Below are 13,642 nucleotides of genomic sequence, written 5' to 3' on the forward strand. Positions count from 1 at the left end.
TTGTAGAAAAAACTTAAAATCATATACATGTGTATATAAGTGTATGTATGTGTGAAATACATAAGTACTCAAAGGAATTTAAAATGGCTTGGAAGGATTCATAAAAACTCTTACTGAATATAGGAGTGGAGAATTTGAGAACAGTAGTTAAAGGAGCCTTTAGTTTATTTGTAGTGATTTGATCTTTTTTGTGTGTGTGATTTGATTTTTTTTTAATGTAACATTTGTGTACTAGGTCTCTTTTCTTTAAGAGTGCATGTAGAGGAGGGGAGGAAAATAGCAGAGGAGTAGGGGACCCTAGTTTCATCTGGATCCATGAATTCAGCTAGATAGCTATCAAATCATTCTGAACACCTGTGAACTCAACCTGGGATCTAAGAAAAGAATTGCTGCAACTCTACAAATAGAAAAGTGACACTTTGTGCAAGGTAGGAGGGGCGGAGAAGTGAATCTGAGGCAATTTATTGGAAGATAAACCATGGGAGGAGAGAGCCTCCATAAGCCAGCTAAGGGAAAATGATATAGCAGCAGCGGGCAAAATCTGAACTTTTAGAAGTCTGCTCCAGTGAGGGAAGTCCCTGCCTGAAAGGCGCTCAAGTGGTGAAACAGGGCGGAATCCTGGATGGGACAGTGTGGTCTGAGGATCCCCAGGGTCACAGAATGAATGGAGGTGCCTGAGTGCAGCAGAGCTCCCACAAATCGGAGTGGGGAAGCCGGCTGCAATCAGCGAGCCCAGCGGGCTCTCAGCTGGGTTTGCCATAAACCACGAAGTGGGGCAGGATTGGTGGACTGCTCTCTGAACAGGGGCCCATCAAACCGCAGAACAAGGGCAAGACCCTATCCCTTCCCTGGGGAGTGCGGAGTGGGTACATGCACCAGCAGCGACCAATCCCCGAGCAGCGGCCCTGCAAGCAGCAGAATCCCAGCAAGACTCTCACCCTTCCCCAGGAGGAGCAGCGTGAACGTGCAAGGTAGGAATCTATAGGGCTTCGAAATTTGAAACAGGGCAGTGTGTCTGAGATAAAAAACGCTTGGTCACAGGCTGGGTGAACACAGAGTGAGGTTGAAACTGGGAAGACAAAAATGATTGCTTTTCCCTGAAAGCGCACTGAATGTGGGGGTCCTTATCTTTCAGCTCTCCAGCTGGAGATCAGAGAGCCGCCATTTTTATTTTCATCCTCTAACGATGCTCACAAATGATGCTCATCTTCCCCTGAAACCACCCTCCATCTGCCACCATCACTAAGTACATTTAAACAAATCACTACCTTCGCCCAGAAGCCTTCCCCTCTTTGTAGTGCCTATTCAACATCTTCCTATTCAGTACCTATTCAACATCTTCCAGACTCAGCCAATGCTATCAGGACAGACAAAAAATAATGACTAAACACAGACGGAAAGAGGCTCACACCAGAAAGCACGCTGCCATCCCGCTAACAGAAAGAAACTACACTCTTGCTCTCAGGGCATGAAAAGTCAAATAAAGGACTACATTAAGGATCATGCACGCTGAGGAGTCTGCTAAAGTTCTGGCAGAGAAATGAAGCCTTGCTGTGAAAACTAGGGGAGAAAAAGAAGAGTAAGTATTTGAGAAAACAAAAGCAAAGGAAAAGGAGGGAAATGATAAAGTAAGTGGCTGAAGGCCCACAGACAGACTTGAAGACCAGCAACAACAAAAGAAGGCTGAGAGGAAACGGTGCTTCAGAAGCAAGAGGGGCAGGCTCCAGCCTTGCTGAGCCCCAGCAGCACAAACAGGTAGCAGAAACGACTGCTCAGAAGGAAGCTGAAAGTCAAGAGAAAGAGGGACAGAGACTTTCCCCGACAAACTTGTAGGACAGACTGGAGAAGAGAAAGAAACTGAAGTATGAAAGAACTGGAAAGCTGCTCAGGTGACCAGAAACCTGGCAGTGAGCCTAAAGAGAATGAACTTGAGGCCAGAGACAAATATTTTGAAGAAATGCATCCACCAGGAAATGTAAGCGGCAAGACCTATCTCAGGAAATGGAGACCCACAGTGCAATTAGCACCAAAAATAAGCCTCCAAGCAGACCTGTTCTGAAGCAGCTGTTACAGAAATGTTTGAAGAGATCAGTGAAGTATCTGGACAGAGGTGATGAGAAGACTGACAGACAGGAAACTGAGGGCAAAAGCCAGGAATTTGGCAAAGGATTCCAGGCCTTCAACCAAAGAAGGGGTTAGTCCAGCTTCTGCAACCATGAACCCAGAGAAGACCCCCAGGGCCTATTGGATTCTGGATGAAAGATCCAGAGCACAGTAAGGACATGGGGGCCAGTGAGCTGAACCTGCACGGTTAAATTCAGGTATCCTAATGCCTCAGGGCTTCTCCATGTCCCAACTAGCTTTTGAGAACAGAAGAAAAACTTCACTCATCCCAGGCCTAGGAGGAAACCTGAGCTCATCAGGCTTCTTCTCCCAGAGCTTCATACCTTAACCCCAGTCTCAATCCCACAATGAAAATGGCTTTGTAAAGAACAGGGAAAATCCCAAGCAATTACCTGGCCATTTCTCAGGGACATTCCCATCTTTCCTTCCTTCTTTCCTGCCTGCCTTCCTTCCTTCCTTCCTTCCTTCCTTTCCATCCTTCCTCCCTCCCTCCCTCCCTCCCCCACACCTCCTCCCTCCCTCTCTTTCTTTCTTTATCTTTTGTCATTTTGCTTCTTCAACTCATACACAATGTGATTTTATTTTCTTTTAAAATCCTCATTAAGCAGTCTCTTACTCTTGTGTTTTTCCTACCATTGTAAGGGTACATATGCTTTATTTCATACGCTGGTAAGGAAACAAGAAAGACTGCTTCCAGTACATAATTGGAATGTTACGTTATACTTAAATATATCAATTAAGAAATGACTGTCTGTCCTCAAACCGAGCACCCCAAACTTGGTTTCTCCATACCATTCTCCAATAAACGGAACTAGGGCTCTTTGGAGAAGTGGTGGTCTCCAGGGCTGGGGAAGGGAAGATACAACATGAGTATTCTGTGGTGCCAGAAAGTCAGGGAAAGACAACAAAAAGGATGTGGGCACTTCAAGAGGCAACAGGAGTCAACTGCAAAGAGGTCCCAATGGCCAAGGCTAGAATAATTTAAGCAACAAAATAAGTAATATCAGCACTGCATCATAGCTCAAAGAATACATACCCAACATCACACACTGGTATAACTAACTGAATAAATAAAACAAAGGGAAACAAGACACAACTCTTCCTCAGAAAGTATTCCAATTAATAACTGCAGAGGGAATAACAGAAATGAAAGTCACCATTAGACCATTACACTAATAAGATCCACCAGGAAGTATTAAAGAGGCACATTCTGCACGGAGCCCTGGGTGTTATACGCAAATAATGAATCATGGAACACTACATCAAAAACTAATGATGTAATGTATGGTGATTAACATAACATCATCATCATCATCATCATCATCATCATCATCATCATAATAAAGATCCACCAGGAAGGCTAATTAGTGGGTGAAAGTTAAGGAGAAACAGGATATTGTTATGCAAGGTCTCAAAGTATCTTCCCCCAAATAATCACTAGTTACAAAGAGAAAGACAGTATCTTTACAGTGGTGACACGTGGCAGACACCACTAGATCAAAATTAATATCAACAGTAATAAGACATATCAACACCATCCTCAATCGAAGCAGGAGAAAACGTCCGACAAAACCAAAGTGAGAGGCATTAAAAATACCAGCACAACATACTTCAAAAGCGTCAAGGTCGCAAAAAACAAGGAAAGATGGAGAGAATGTCATATACTAAAGGAAAACAAGGAGACGTGACAACTAAATGGAATGAGGGATTCTAGATTGGATCCTGGAACAGAAAAAGGTCACTAGTGAGAAACTGATGGACTCTAATTAAAGTCAGCAGTTTAATTAATAGTACTGTGCCACTGTAAATTTCTTAAGTTTGATGACTGTACTATGGTTATGCAAGATGTTAACTTTAGGTAAACTGAGTAAAGAATATAAGGGAACTCTGTACAATTTCTGCAACCCCCTGTATGTCTACAATTACTAAAAAAAAAAGGTTTTTTGAATTGAGGAAGCGTGTTATCGTTTTTTTCTGATTTATTTTTTTAGCTTAAAAATTAACTTGGCAATCAAAGATACCATATACTGTCATTCTTATCTCCAATTCAGAGTCATTCTTTTATTAACTTAACAGTATCTACTGAGCACCTACTGTGCCCCAGGCACTAAGGTCTCTGTAGTGAATGAGACTAACTAACTAACTAACTAAATAAATAAATAAATAGAAATACTGCCTTGCAGAGCTCATAGGAAGACAGACAACGAAGTGAAGAAAACACAGGTATGTTAGACAGTGTCCAGAGCGATGCAGTATAATAAAACAAGGAAGAAGGCTAAAAGCTTTAAGATGAGGGAAGGCAAAGTTTAAGCTCAAAAATTCAATCTTGTACAGCAATGATTCACCTGAGGGAGCTCCGTCAGAGCGTTTCTGATACAAAAATACTGAAGACTGCCAAGTAAGATTAAGTTACAGTTACTATACGTTACGTATATTTACTCTGGAGCAACTCTCCGATATCACAGAATGGTTATGATGCACTAAGACTTCCTGGACACCAGGAGCCACAGAAAACTTAAAGTGGCATAGTTAATATTTTTGATGCTGTTCTCAGTTTCCTTTATAAGTCTATATTGAGGTTTATCTTCAAAACATTCCCATCATTTCGACCTACAGGAAGGATTACGGCTTTTAACCAAAATTTGTCTGCCTTTCTCCAGCATTAACATGACATGTAAGAGCACCCTCATTCATCAGACCCTCAATACACACACAGATGCACACACGTCCACCCAGATGCAAGTTCTCTGAAATTCCTTCATCAAATTACAACTAAAACCACTCACTGACATTTCCCTGCAAACCATGTACCTAATACTAATGAGTTTTCCCTCTTGAACTACAAACAGTTTGAAACAGGATGGTGTTCTTTCCTGGCCACCACTTTTAACCTAGAAGGAGACCATTCTCTGGTTTCCGAGGCCTATGCAAGTCTGAGGCAGTACAGTGGTTTTAAGTTGGAGCTGTACCTTCTGTTTAAAAACTCCCCTTTATTAAAACAAAATCTGTAAAAAAAAATATATTACAAAAATAAAAACTCCCTTTTTATATACTTCGCTTTCATTTTGAAAAGAGACAATCACCCTAATAAACAAGACTTTACTATTTTTCTGCACAAACGTCATTTGTTGAGCATTTACAGCTTTACGTAATGTGTACTACGGAAAATAAACTGAAAACAAAATGTTTTCTTGTCATTATACTCTCAGAAATATGTCTTAGTGATGCCATGATGCTGGCACCAATTTTGACCACCATGTGAACAAATGCATCCCGCCGGTTTAAAGTATAACTTTCAAGAAGCAAGAGTAGGAATGTACTTAATGCCACCGAATGATGCCACACTTTAAAATGGTTAAAATGGTAAATTTTATTGTATCCTATGGTAAATACTATGTATATCTTAGCACAGTATTTCTGTATCACCATAATACTAAAAGAAGTTTTTAAAAAGCAATGGTATGATCCAATTTCGTAATAAATAAATACATATATTTATGTATACGAGTCTGCATAAATATGAACAAATTTTAAAGTGTCAGGAAGCATCCAGACGAAACTCTTTGCGGATTGCGGTTACTCTTACTTTTCTGGCACTCACCCGCGTCATCTAATCGTCCATAATGAGTACGCTTTGTTTGCATAATTGGGAGAAAGGATAAAGCGCAGAAGCCATTACTCCCAACTCTGCCCCGGGCTGCAAAGCGCTTCCAGATACGCGCCTCAACGACGCCGGCATCGGATCCCCGGCTAGACCACCGCCCCGGGCGCAGCCTCCAGGCCGGGCCTCAGCCGGCCCCCCGCCCCCTTACTCTCAGCCCGGGAGGGGCCGAACGCCCCCGCCGCCCTCCCGAACCCTGCGCCGGCCAGCGGCCCCCGACTGCCCCGCGCCCCGCCCGGCCGCTCACCGTCTCCCCAGGCCCCCGACAGTCGGTCCTCCGGCCACACCACCTGCCCAGGGCCCCCAGCTCCGCTCCGGTCTCTCGGTCGGCGCGGGTCGCGCACGCGCGCCGCCGCCCCGGGCCTCGGCGGCCTCTCTAGGAAGCTGGGAGGGCCAACGTCTCGGCTTCTCCGTGGCGCCAGTGCGTTGCTGGCGGGTCTGTGAGCACCTGGCTGGTCCCCAACACCCCCCGCTCCCCGCCGCAACGCCCTGGGCGCCTGCCCTCCACTCGCCAATGCCCTGTCAGGCGCCAGAGCTCTATGGGCCTTGCCTGATTTGACCACATCCCTTCCAACGTGTGTGCCCCCCCCCCCCCAACCCCAGGAGGAATAGGATCCAAAACTAGGGATCAAAATAGGGAGCACTGAGTTCTAGCTGACTGGTTCTGGCCAAACGGAGAGCTGTTAAGGGGGCCACTCATTACTCCAGGAGGGCCTCTTCCCTCATCACCACCACGTCTAGGGGTACTTGCTGATTTCCAACCACAGGCGCGCAAAACTGTACCTTCCCATGGCTTCCAGTTGTTTTCTCCCCGAACAACATTCAACTGAGTACATTTTAAAGATCTTATTGGCTTTTATTCAGCAGTGCACCAATTGGGCAGCATCCGGTCTAGCAGACAGAAAGAAAAGAGCTGGAAAAACTATACAAGGCTAGAGATTTGACAGGCAGAAGGGAACAGGAAAAAAAAAATTGTATTAGGCGAAAGGGTAGACTGGTTATTTGCGATGTGACTTTCCTTATAGGGGATGCCAGGGTTTTATCAGGCCGATTACCTAACTCATGATAATCAGGAGAATCTTGACTTGTTAAAGACAACAGGCCCCAAATGGAGTTGCTTATGCTAAGAGAAAAACAAAACCAAAGAACCAAAAAAACAAAACAAAACAAAACAAACAAACAAACCCACAAAAACCCTCAGGAGTGAGCCTATGAGGAAGGAAAAAGGAGACAAATCTTTATTTAGGTTTGCAAACCAGGAAGGGCAACCCAACTCAGTTGGTGTGCCCGTCTGAAGAGGACGAGGGGAGGTGGTATTTTTAAAGCTTAAAACCACACTCGAGGAAAAAATTCAGTTGGTATGGGTTGCTCAGTGATGGGTTGACCTTTTTGGCTCAGTATTGTGCGACAGGGGAACTTTTCAGGTATCTAAACCTCAAGATGCTTATCATGATTCCAAGAAATGTCTGCTCTTCTAAGGACTCCACAAAACAGTGCCTGTTGCAAGATGGAGTCAGAGTTGTCAACCCTTCCCTGGCCCCCTTTCTTCTGCCACCTCATGTCACCAAACTGGAACTTAGTTACAATTTTGGCTATCCCAGAAAGGGAATCTTAAAGCAGTCAATCAGGAATTTCCTGATCAGCATTAGTTACATAATCTGCCTGATAAAAACCCCTGCCATCCCCTATAAAGAAAGTAGCCTTGTAATAACCAATCCACCTTTTTGTCTAATGTAACATCCTTGTTTTTGCTCCCTTCTGTCTATAAAATGAATTGCCTTGTATAACTCTCTGAAGCTTCTTTCTATCTGCTACACTGGGTGCTGCCTATTTATGAGTCACTGAATAAAGCCAATAGGATCTTTAAAATTTGAATTTTGTTCTTTAACAGACTGGTTTCAGATTCCATGTCTGGGAAACCAAAATGTAAGTAAGTCACCAAAACTGTAAGTAAATTAAGTCTCATTTTGATGATGTGGGGCATAGCATAAGCAACTCCGTTTTGGTGTTCTTGTGTTGTCTTTAACAGTTACCCCATTTAAATCAGACTCTCAGCCTAATTGAGAGATGTGAACAAAAATTTAAGGCATTAGCACTACTCCCAGCTACTACTCTAGAATCCTCAAAGTTTTTGCTGAATCTCTGTGTGGTAATCATAGGCGACGATGTCAGGTTCACATTCTTTAAACTGGTTATTCTTTGTAACTTTTCTGACATTATAATATTAGGGAGATTATTCCCTTGGTGGTTAGTGGATGCAAGCATGCATTTAAAGCTTTTGAGTGAACAGAGTGCACCAGGCAGACTACTATGATTACTATAGGTAGAATGATTCCCAATGTCTGGAGTGCACTTTGGAGTCGTCATGGTCCTCAAGACCCAAACCAGTCAGAGTCAAATAAATCAGAGAAAGACCCCACCGAAGGAGTCGCTTTCTTTTTTTTTTTTTTTTAATGTTTTCAAAGATTTTATTTATTTATTTGAGAGAGAGAGAGAGAAGAAGAGAGAGAGCGAGAGCACAAGCAGGGAGGAAGGGCAGAGGGAGAGGGAGAAGTAGGCTCCCCACCAAGCCCAATGCGGGGCTCGATCCCAGGACTTCAGGACCACGACCTGAGCTGAAGGCAGACGCGTAACCGACTGAGCCACCCAGGCACCCCAAGGAGTCACTTTCTTAAACCAATTGGCTGGGTCAGTGGTCTCATGTAGCTGAGACTCAACTTTCCCTAGAAACGTTCATCCAAGTGCAACAGGTGGTGTTGGCCACAGCACAAACACCTCCTTGCTCAGCTAAAAGATAATGAAGGACTATCCTAGTATCAGGAACAACTTTCCCCAGAGAGTTTAGGGATTTTTGTTGGGCAGTTACTGCTTTAACAGTAGAGTTTGCAATATCTTCTGAGAGTTAAATAGAGGTTCATGATCATAGCCTCATTTGCACTTGCTCCCAGCTAGGGGAGTGAGGATCTGCCAAAAGAAGCAAATTTTGAATCATGACTGCCTTCTGGCAATTCCCATTTGTTTCAATAATGCAAGTTGAGAGGAATTGGCCAGTGAGATGTCTCAGTTTGATTGTGGGCAGTTAGGGGTACAATTAGATAACCCAAAAGGCACTGTCTGATTAAGTGCCAGCCACCTAGGCATTCATAAGCCCAAGAAATATGTTTTTCCTCAAAACCGCCACAGAAAATAATGATCCCTGCTAGGGCACACACTCTTCCCATGAAAGTATTATTATTAATGAGTTTATTCACTGGGATTTCTCATTTGCCCAGTTAAGCCTTGGATCAGTTAGGCTTTCATTGCACTTGGGAAGGTAATTTCCTGTTCTATAACAAAAGGTAGTTCTAAAGGCTTTGCGGAGGTGGGTGCATGTGGAGAAATTTGCAGTTCTAGGCTAGGGGCAGTTTATGTTTAGAAAATCGTAAGAACGTGGTGGTGAGAACGTACGGATTTTGTTTTTCTTCTTCTTCCTCTTCTTTTTTAAACTTAAACTCATTTATTTAACATATAGTGTATTATGAGGTTCAGAAGTAGAGTTCAGTGATTTATCAGTTCCACATAATATGAGTGCTCATTACATCAATGCCCATCACTCAGTTGCCCCATCCCCCCACCCACCTCCCCTCCAGCAACCCTCAGTTTATTTCCTATAGTTAGGAGTCTGATATGTTTGTTATCTCTCTCTGATTTCATATTATTTTATTTTTCCTAAAATGTGTATGGAACCAGGAAAGACCCTGAATAGCCAAAGGAATGTTGATAAAGAAAACCAAAGCTTGGAGACATCACAATGACTGACTTCAAGCTATATTACAAAGCTGTGATAATCAAGACAACATGGTATTGGCACAAAAACAGACACATAGATCAATGGAACAGAATAGAGAGCCCACAAATGGACCCTCAACTTTATGGTCAACTAATCTTCAACAAAGCAGGAAAGAATATACATAGAAAGAAGACAGTTTCTTCAAGAAATGGTGCTGGGAAAGTTAGACAGCCACATCCAGAAGAATAAAACTGGACCATTCTCTTACACCATACACCAAGATAAACTCAAAATGGATTAAAGACCTCATTGTGTGACAGGAATCAAAATCCTAGAGGAGAACATCGGCAGTAACCTCTTCAACATTGGCCACTGTGACTTCTTGCAAGACATGTCTCTAAAGGCAAGGGAAACAAAAGCAAAAATGAACTTTTGGGACTTCATCAAGATAAAAACCTTCTGCACAGCAAAGGAAACAAGTCAACAAAACTAAGAGGCAACCCACAGAATGGGAGGAGATATTTGCTAATGACATTATAGATAAAGGGCTAATATCCAAACCAATAAAGAACTTCTCAAACTCAACACTGAAAAAACAAAAAATCCATCAAGAAATGGGCAGAAGACATGAACAGACACTTCTCCAAAGAAAACAAACAAATGCCTAACAGACACATGAAAAAATGTTCAACATCACTAGCCATCAGGGAAATATAACTCAAAACCACAATGAGATACCACCTTACACCAGTTATTTAACAAGACAGGAAACCACAAATGTTGGTGAGGATGTGGAGAAAAGGGAACCCTCTTACACTGTTGGTGGGAATGCAAGCTGGTATAGCCACTCTGAAAAACGTCAGAGCTTCCCCAAAACATTAAAAATAGAGCTACCCTATGACCCAGCAATTGCACTACTAGATATTTACCCCAAAGATACAGGTGTAGTGAAAAGAAGGGGCACATGCATCCCAGTGTTCATAGCAGCAATGTCCACAATAGCCAAACTGTGGAACGAGCTGAGATGTCCTTCAACAGATGAATGGATAAAGAAGATATGGTTCATATATGCAATGGAATATTACTCAGCCATCAGAAAGGATGAATAACTACCATGTACATGGACGTGGATGGAACTGGAAGGTATTGTGGTAAGTGAAATAAGCCAGGCAGAGAAAGACAATTAAGATATGGTTTCACTCATATGTGGAACATAAGGAATAGGGTGGAGGACCACAGGGGAAGGGAGGGAATACCGAATGGGAAGAAAACAGAGAGGCAGGCAAACTATGAGAGACTCTGGACTCTGGGAAACAAATTAGAAGCACAAAGGGCAGAGAGGTGCCCCGACCTGGAGGTGAGGACGGGGGGCGCTGCTGAGGGGCGCACAATCCAGGACGATGAAGTTTATAGCAGCACAGACAGAAACAGAGATAGTGTGGCCTGGAGGCTCACTGAAGAACAGACTGCGATCTCTCTGCTCTGAGGCAGAGGGTTGGAAATGGTCTCTTCTGCTCCGACTCGTGGAAGAGATGCGGAAAGCTGCCAGAGAACAAAACCCCAAAAACTGGTTCCCACTGAGCCCATCCCCTGCCACAGGGGGGCAGGGCAACTCTGCCCAAACAGGGTTGCCTGAGTAACAGCACGGCAGGCCCCTCCCCCAGAAGACAGGCTGGGAGAACAAGAAGCCAGCAACCCTAAGGTCCCTAGAAAACAGGTGCATCTTGCTTGGGTTCTGGTCAATAATTTGGACTCTATACATTCCCTCAACCACCCACCAACAGAATGACTAGGAGGAGGAACCCTCAAAATAGGAAAGACTCAAAGATTATGACTTATGCCACAGATTTACAAATGGATGCAGATATAACCAAGATGTCGGAGATGGAATTCAGGCTAGCAATTGTGAAGACAATAGCTAGAAGGGAGAAATCAATTAATGGCAACATAGAGTCTCTAAGGGCAGAAATGAAAGCTGAATTGGCAGTACTTAAAAATGCTATCAATGAGATCCAATCTAATCTAGATAATCTAACAGCTAGGGTAAGTGAGGCAGAAGAACGAATCAGTGACCTGGAAGACAATTTAATAGATAAAAAGGGAAAAGAGGAGGCCAGGGAAAAACAACTCAGAATCCATGAAAATAGAATCAGAGAAATAAGTGACACCATAAAGCATTCCAATGTCAGAATTATTGGTATCCTGGAGGGAGTGGAGAGAGAGAGAGGACAGGAAGATATATTTGAGCAAATCATAGCTGAGAACTTCCCTAATCTGGGGAATGAAGCAAACATTTGTGTCCCAGAGGCAGAGAGGACCCCTCCCAAGATCAAGGGAAACAGGACAACACCCCGGTATGTAATAGTAAAACTCACAAATCTTAGAACCAAGGAAACCATCTTAAGGGCAGTTAGGGGGAAGAGATTCCTTACGTACAGAGGGAGGAACATCAGAATAATGTCAGACCTATCCACAGAGACCTGGCAAGCCAGAAAGGCCTGGCAAGACATATTCAGGGTACTAAATGAGAAGAACATGCAGCCAAGAATACTTTATCCCGCAAGGCTGTCATTTAGAATGGATGGAGAGATGCAGACCTTCCAAGACCAGCAGAAACTGAAAGAATATGTGACCACTAAGCCGGCTCTGCAAGAAATATTAAAGGGGGCTCTATAAAAGGAGAAAGACCCCAAGAGTGATCTACAACAGAAATTTACAGGGACAATCTATAAAAACAACGTCTTCACAGGCAAGATGATGACAATTAATTCATATCTTTTAATAATCACTCTCAACGTGAATGGCCTAAATGCTCCCATAAAACAGCACAGGGTTGCAGATTGGATAAAAAGACAGGACCTATCCATATGCTGTCTACAAGAGACTCATTTTGAACCTAAAGAGACATCCAGACTGAAAGTGAAGGGATGGAGATCCATCTTCCATGCCAGCGGACCTCAAAAGAAAGCTGGGGTAGTGATTCTTATATCAGACAAATTAGATTTTAAACTAAAGTCTGTAATAAGAGACACAGAAGGACACTATATCATTCTTAAAGGGTCTATCCAACAAGAAGATCTAACAATTGTAAATATCTATGCCCCCAACATGGGAGCAGCCATCTACATAAGCCAACTGTTAACCAAAATAAAGTCATATTGATAACAATACATTAATTGTAGGAGACCTCAATACTCCACTCGCAGCTATAGACAGATATTCTAAGCAGAAAATCAACAAAGGCACAAGAGCTTTGAATGACACACTGGACGAGATGGACCTCATAGATATATAGAGAACATTCCATCCTAAAACAACAGAATACTCATTTTTCTTGAGCACACATGGAACTTTCTCCAGAATAGACCACATACTGGGTCACAAATCAGGTCTCAACTGGTACCAAAAGATTGAGATTATTCTCTGCATATTCTCAGACCACAATGCTTTAAAACTGGGATTCAATCACAAGAAAAAAAATTGGCAGAAATTCAAACACTTGGAAGCTAAAGACCATTCTGCTCAAGAATGTTTGGGTCAACGAGGAAATCAAAGAAGATCTTAAACAATTCATGGAAATCAATGAGAACAAAAACACATTGGTCCAAAACCTATGGGATATTGCAAAGGCGGTCCTAAGGGGGAAATACATATCCATCCAAGCCTCACTCAAAAAATAGAAAAATCCTGAATTCACCAACTAACTCTACACCTTAAAGAACTAGAGAAAAAGCAACAAATGATGCCTAAGCCACACATTAGAAGAGAAATAATTAAGATTAGAACAGAGATCAATGGATTAAAAACCAGAAACACAGTAGACCAGATCAACAAAACTAGAAGTTGGTTCTTTGAAAGAATTAATAAGATCGATAAACCACTGGTCAGACTTATCCAAAAGAAAAGCCCCAAATTAATAAAATTATGAATGAAAGGGGAGAGATCATGACTAACACCAAGGAAATAGAAACAATTATTAGAAATTATTATCAACAACTATATGCCAATAAACTGAGCAATCTGGATGAAATGGAGGCCTTCCTGGAAACCTATAAGCTGCCAAGACTGAAACAGGAAGAAATTGACAA

At 42.7% G+C, this 13,642-nt stretch overlaps 1 protein-coding gene across 3 annotated transcripts in view; it reads right to left on the bottom strand.

Annotated features, from left to right (window-relative positions):
• ZNF445 (zinc finger protein 445) overlaps positions 1 to 6,321 on the bottom strand; it is a 56,958-nt gene extending 50,637 nt beyond the window's left edge. For 2 of the 3 annotated variants that reach the window (XM_032409129.1, XM_032409131.1), the window contains exon 1: positions 6,033 to 6,320. The gene's annotated coding sequence lies outside the window, so the exon portion shown is untranslated. Of the gene's footprint in view, positions 1 to 6,032 lie in introns of all 3 variants that reach the window. The other variant, XM_032409134.1, reaches the window with a different exon arrangement.
• Between the last annotated feature and the right edge of the window lie 7,321 nt (positions 6,322 to 13,642).

This window comes from Phoca vitulina, unplaced genomic scaffold (assembly GCF_004348235.1).
Source record: "Phoca vitulina isolate PV1807 unplaced genomic scaffold, GSC_HSeal_1.0 scaffold10, whole genome shotgun sequence".
Classification (NCBI taxonomy): Eukaryota; Metazoa; Chordata; class Mammalia; order Carnivora; family Phocidae; genus Phoca; species Phoca vitulina.